Below are 7,313 nucleotides of genomic sequence, written 5' to 3' on the forward strand. Positions count from 1 at the left end.
GTGTTTTTCAGAATTTCTTTGACTTCCTAGACATAAAATTGTTATATCTCAAAAAAAAAGAGTGGGGGCCCGGGGGTGTAGCTTAGTGATAAGAGTGCTTCCCTAGCATGCACAAAGCTTTGAGTTCCATGCTCAATGTTACAAAAAATGGAGAAGGAAGAGGAGGAGGAAGAGGAGGAAGAGAAAACACACCCAAGGAATTCAGTCCTGACACAACATTATTTCAGAATAAAGACAAACTTATTTGCTTTTGAATTGCCTAAGTCATAATCCCCTGAAAACTTTCTACTTATTTATTTTTACCATACCACTTTACAAAATATGTACCCTACCCTGAAATACCTTTCTTCTGCCTGAGACACCTTGTGCAGCAGGTCATGTTCCAAAAAATGTGTCAAGAGCTCTGTTTTGTGACAAGAGTGACAGCACATCAAAGGTGACTGTCATGGAGTGACAGCAAGGTCTACTTGGCTCTCAGATTTCTTTTATTCTAGCTCAGAACTGATGAAGTATAAGTATATACACATCCTTCTGATTGGAGCACACTGCTTTGCAATGGGCAGATAAAAATTTTATTCGAGAGGAAGACTTTGGGCAAACCTGTTTTAGTCAGCTTTTTCTTTGCTGTGACCAAAAGACCTGACAAGAACAATTAGAGGAGGAAAGGTTGATTTAGCTCACAGTTTCAGAGGTCTCAGTCCATAGACCACTGACTGCACAACTCTGGGCTTGAGGTGCGGCAGAACGTCATGGTGGATGGATGTGGCAGAGAAAGGCAACTCAGGACATGGCACCCAGGAAGCAGAGAGAGAGGGCTCCATTCACCAGGGGCAAAATGAAAACTCCAAAGGCAGGCCCCCAGTGACCTCTCTCCAACATCCACACCCCATGTGCCTACAGTCAGTGGGTCTCATAACTCAATAATCTCACCTCTGAAAATTCTTAAATTGTCTTACATATGAGCTTTTGGCAGATTCCACATATCCGTACCATGATGAGACTTGAAGTGGAAGCTTAGGAGGAGAAGACGTCCCACCATTCCCACCATTCACTTCCTCACACAGGAGTATCTACAGTGTCCACAGCCAGAGAAATAACGGCAGCAGTCATCTTCCAACGGATTTGTCAAAAAGTCTGTGGGAGGAAATTTTAGCCACTAACTTCTCATCCTGAAGTCAAACTTCTCCAGCCTAAATAACAGATGCCTTCTTCAGGAACTCACATTTCTGCCTACACCTCCAGGGAAAAGAAAATTCCCAATGAAGTATTAGGGGCTGGTCCAAAATTCCCAATGAAGTATTAGGGGCTGGTCCATTCTCTCTCTCTCTCTCTCTCTCTCTCTCTCTCTCTCTCTCTCTCACACGCGGGGGAGGGGGAGGGGGGGGAGAGAGAGAGAGAGAGAGAGAGAGAGAGAGAGAGAGAGAGTGTGTGTGTGTGTCTATAAAACTCTTTCATGTTTTTTGGCCAGTTCCCATGAGCATATTCCACAATGAATGCTCTGGGACTTGTTTTCTGTTCTGAATCTTGATGAGGCAGAGCTCAGACTCCTTTGACATGACAGGAGCTAGAATTGTAGACGGAGCTATGGAGTGTCTATCTACTACCTACTCTGGTGCTGACCATCTTCCCGCCTCCTCACGTGCCTCCCTCCCAGGCCTGCAGGCTCATCTGTCTTGATGAAGCCCCATCTGTGTTCACTGACACCAATCTCTACCACCAGTCCTCAAACTGGAAGAGAATCGTGGCTAGAAGAACAGAATTTTGCTTGATGGGACCAAGAAGCCACATAGACTTCAAAGGCAGTATATACCAAGAGCATCATTGCAAACTCCAGAACACATGTGCTTATCAAACACCTCTCACTCAGGACCATGGGCTGCAGGTGGTTGGGAGTGAGGCTAGTTGGGTGGTGCTTTTAGAGGCTGCAAGGGACAGAGGAGCACAGGTAGATTCAGTTTGCCAGATTCTCTTTTTCTCTCTTAGAAATTCTTGCCAATTCTCCGAACTTCACTGATTTTGGGGGGAGGAAGGGTTGGGACCAGGGATAGAATTCAGAGGCACTTGACCACTGAGCCACATCCCCAGCCCTATTTTGTATATTATTTAGAGACAGGGTCTCACTGAGTTGCTTAGCACCTCGTTTTTGCCGAGGCTGGCTTTGAACTCACATTCCTCCTGACTCAGCCTCCTGAGCTGCTGGGATTAGAGGTGTACACCGCCGTGCCTGGCCTAGACTTCACTGATTTTGATGCTTCACTTCCAACTTTCAACCTAGGATCTTCAGTCTCATATCCTCAAGTTCTATTTCCCCCTTTAAGCTGTAGGGCCGTATCCCACCCACTCCTCGAGTATGTAAATTCACATATCTTGTATTCTCAAATATGAAACAACCCTTCTCTTCTCCCTATTTCTTACTTCCTGTCTAAATAATGGTACCATCATCTTTCCAACCTTCCAAATTCAAAACTTGAAATCATCTTTGTTTAACACTCTAGCCATTCTCCTAATCTCAATGGCTTTTTCTTCAAAATCTCCCTCTTATCCCTTCCTCCCCCTCTGTCTCCTTGTTGTTTTGCCTGGTTCTGGTTCTCATTGCCTCAAATTCATTATCCAAACAGTTACTCAGCTGCTTCAGCCTCTCTCCCCACAATCCAAGGGGTGGTGGAGGGTAGAAGGACACTATGACCAATTTGTCTTGGTAGCATCAGCAAAAGATGAGGAGGGTGGGGAATGTGGTATGGACCAGCTGATACAGGGACCAGCATTTATATGGGACATCCATGACTCTCCCTTCAAAATGATGCCCCCACTGGTGATCCACCTGCAAAATAAAGAGGTTCTAGGCCCAAGTCTTAAAGATAATGATAATTTTCTCTTAAATTGCATATTTCATATATATTATGTACACACACACACGTATGCAATTGACCTACAATGCTGAACAGTGTCCTAGGTACTGATATACAATAATGGACAGAACAGAGTCCCCGTTCTTATGGAGCTTATGTAGTCCTAGAAAAAGTTAAATAAAAATTTATTTCTCTAAATAAAGACATAATGTGGCACAGAGTGATAAGTCATATAATTCATGTATAATGAAAAATTATCTCTAACAATAGGAATAGAATGTAATGGTCAACGAATGCATGAGAAGTTGTTCAACATCATTAGTCACTAGGGACATGCCATTCAAATTCACAGTGAGATAGCGTTTCACACCTACTAGGGTGACTGTATTAAAAAAATAGAAAATAAGTGTTGGCAACAAGGATATGGAGAAATTGAACCCTCCTACATTTATGGTAGGAATGTAAAATGGTGCAGCTGCTGTGGAAAATGGTTTGGCAGTATCTCAAAAAGTTAAACATAGAATTACCATATGATCCAGCAATTCCACTCCCACATATATGCCCAAAAGAACTGAAAATACATGCTCATGGAGAAACTTGCACACCAAAGTTTATCATAGCGTGTTCACAATAGATAGAAAGTGGAAACAACCAAAATGACCATCAACTGGTGAATGGATAAACAAAATGTGATGTATAGATACAACAGAATATCCTCTAGCTGTAGACCATGATGGAGCACTGACATACACCTCATCGTGGATGAATGTCGAAAACATGCTAAATAAAATCAGCCAACACAAAAGTATGTATGATAATGTATGTTTCCATACAAAGTGGGAAAATCCATAGAGTCAGAAAGCAGATTAGTGGTTTCCAGGGTGGGGTCTGGGGAGGGCAACAGGAGGGACAGCTTAATGGATAGAAGGTTTCCTTTGGTGGTGATGAAAATGTTCTAGAAATAGATAGTAATATGGGTGCACAACATTATGGATGTATGATATATCACTGAATTACCTGCTTTAAGCATGGTTAAAATGGTAAATTGTATGTTATGTGTATTTTAGCGCAATTTTTAGAGGAAGTTGACGAGAGTGGTTTTGGTTGTTCTTTGAATAGGAGGGTCAAGGAAAGCCTGGTGAAATCTGGGCAGAGCCCTGAGAGTATGAGACTTGGAGTGAGCTAGGCGCAAGCAGAGGTCAAACAAGCAGAGAGCACCCAGGCAGCTCTGAGCAGGATTCATCAGAACTCCACTTCCTCACAGTGGCGCCTCCCATGCCCAACTCCTCTGCCTCTGTTTGTCCAGAACTTCCCTTTCTGCCTCCCAACAGAGCATGCACTGCTGCACTGTCTCCCAGACACCCCAGGCCCTTTCACCTGCCCCTTGCCCACAGAAAAGCTCCTTCTGGCCATTGGATGCCTGTTGACCCCTTCTTCTTTGATGCAGTTTTTGATGCTGCCATAGCCTGAGTGTGGGCCTCACACTAAACATTGGAGCACTCAGTCTACTGCTTGTCATCAGGGTACTCCTGAGTACTTAGCCCCTCTCTAAGCTTCTATTTTCTTATGTATAAAATGAGGGCTGTTGAGAAAAAAAAATGAAATGATAGCAAAGTGCCAAGGGTAGTACTTGCTGCATAATGAGATCTCAACTATGGTAGCCATATGATCACTCCAGCCATACCTATAACCTGAAGCTTGAAAGTTTGCGCTTCATTTTGTACTCTCTAGCAATGTTTGGTAATCATTTAATGAATATTAGCGGTAGTCAAAACACATTGTAAACAACAAGGTTGATAATGAGTCTTGGAAACCATCTTCCCCCTATTCCAGTGGAAAACCTATAGAATGCTCGTGAATAAATGTTTGACTGACAATTGGTGATTAATTAATTTGGCTCTGTCATCAAATAGGAATAAAGTTTTGTTCAAATGAAAGCTGTGAAAGAAAAATAATAATCTCTTGGGAGAGAGGGAGAGTCACAGATTGGCCAATGAATGAATGCCTGATTCAGTAACAATGAGATATATTGAAATAGTTCATGGGCACAAATGTTTACAAAAGAAAATAAGTGGGCAATTCAAGAGAAAATTCAAGAGAAAAGGTGGCAAGTTTTCTGAAAAACAAAACAAAAAATCTTACTCTGCAAGTGAGCTGTTCTTTCAGAAGACCACGGTTATTGGTATTCAAAGAAAACATTAGCACATTTTACAATAGACTTCAGACACATTTTAATGATCTATCACTAGAGAAAGGTGTGAGTTAAAAATATATGAAAATAGAAGATAATACAGCAATTCCACAAACATTTGCAAGTGGAGTATCTAGAGAAAGACAGTAGCACTCAATTGCCTAAAGAGAAGCAGCAAAGGAAAGATACCCAGTTTATATTTATTCAGTGAGAGCATATTGAAGCCAACACAGTGCTGGGAACCACTCCTGTGTGAGCTCTCTCCTGACCAGCCCTAGTGCTGCTGCCCCGGACAGAAAACCTCCTCCATCATCCCTTCCCTCCTCTCCTTAATCCAGACCCCACTGAGCTCACTATGCTTGCTTGTCTCCCAAGCACCCAGCCCTTCCCCACAGAGAATGTCTCTGTGTTTAATCTCTTTATTCCCCTTTCAGAGAAAGGCACAAGCCCTGTTCACCAGGAAAAAGCTAAAAAGCAGCTGGCTTCTTCCAATACTTCCTGACCCTAGTTTCTTAATCAGATTTGCAATAGAACCTTGAAGAAAGGGAAGGAAATATTTACCTGAGGAGGTCCTTGGTTTCTTCAAGAAAGTCTGAGACACAGAATTTTTTCAAGAGCAACTTGGATGCCTCTACTGAGGGTTTTCTAAATCCAAAATCTGCCTCCTCTGATAGCAGCTCTGAGTCTGAGCTCTGAATAGAGGCTGTGTGTTATTTTAACCACAAGGTTTCTAGCTGGGAGGGAGAGGAGGTGGTGATGAGGTGGTTGGCAAGCAGAAGCACCCATCCACCTCCAGTGAATGGAACTTGCAAATCTGTTGGGAGCATTCATTCAGGACCAGTTGAAGAACCCTCAAACCAACTTTCCCCAAACTAGAGATTAAATGACTATGGGAAATTCCAAAGGAGTAAGATAAGACACTTATGGTCTTTTCTAAAAAAAGACATGTTGGTATGCCTGTTGAATAGTGTCTGATGAGAAGCTCAGGGGTGACCTAGGCTGCCTGGCCTTGGTGTCCTGGGCTTGTGGTGGGGAAAATGACACCTGTTGATAACTTTGCTCCATAACACATGGAGTGTTTTAGTATAAAAAATAACAAAAGAGTATAACCAATTCAAACCTTTGGTGTAAAAACCAAACCTGTGTCATGAGAATCCATAGGAAGTTACAGGGCCAAGGAGTAGCTACTCTGGGAATGTAATTATGGAGAATTAACATGTGTATGTGAGAGTGTGCATGTGTGAGTGAGTTTGTGAGAGTGTTCCTCGCTTCAGAAACAACTAAAAAACAGAGATCCAGCTGGGCGCGGTGGTGCACGCCTGCAATCCCAGTGACTTGAGAGGCCAAGGCAGGAGGACCGCGAGTTCAAAGCCAGCCTTAGCAAAAGCGAGGCACTGAGCAACTCAGTGAGACCCTGTCTCTAAATAAACTACAAAATAGAGCTGGGGATGTGGCTCAGTGGTTAAGTGCCCCTGAGTTCAGTCCCCAGTATCACCCCTGCAAAATAATAATAATAATAATAACAGCAAAAATCCAGACTCAGCTTGGACCAGTCTGAGATCTTCCTTCTAGTATTTTGGCAAAGGCAACCAGCATCTTTGGACTTGGAAAAGAATGATTTATTACACACAGAATCAACAGCAAAAACTGGGGCTGCTGAAATAGCCAAGGATCCTTTACAGCCAGCACTTCACAGATGCCGAAGGGGTTTAACTCCACTTTTGGAAAAACTCAGCTCTGTTCCCATTAAGCAGGGTCATAATTCAGTTTTATATAGAGTCTTTCATCTCAAAGAAGCTAAAGGTGCTTCTGCACCAAAATATAAATTATCATGTTCATAGTCACCTCAGGGGCAAAACACAGATCAGCTGGCCAAGGTACAGCCAGGCAGTGTGGAGCCACAGTTAGACAGCAGGACAGGCAGCCCAGAGACACGCTGAGGAAGATTGGTGACCTGTCCTTCTAACATGGGTGCTGTTCTTCCACAGAGAGAAAGGGACCCCTTCATTCTGCAACTCACTTTTCTTCCTGGGTGTGCCTCTGCCTTCCTCTGCTGGCCTTGCCTCCAGGTCCTACCTCTACACATAAACTCTAATTGTGCACTCAGGAAAGAGTTGGAAAACTAAGAGGTAAATGATGGTTTCAAATTTGATCCTGTAGAACAAGGGTGGGCATTTGCTGGGGCCAATCACGCCCACTTCCTGTTTTTGTCTGTAAGGTTTTATTGGTATGCAGCCATACTCATTAATAGTTGTTCTAGGAATTGGTTCTAG

This window comes from Callospermophilus lateralis, chromosome 13 (genome assembly GCF_048772815.1).
Source record: "Callospermophilus lateralis isolate mCalLat2 chromosome 13, mCalLat2.hap1, whole genome shotgun sequence".
Lineage (NCBI taxonomy): Eukaryota > Metazoa > Chordata > Mammalia > Rodentia > Sciuridae > Callospermophilus > Callospermophilus lateralis.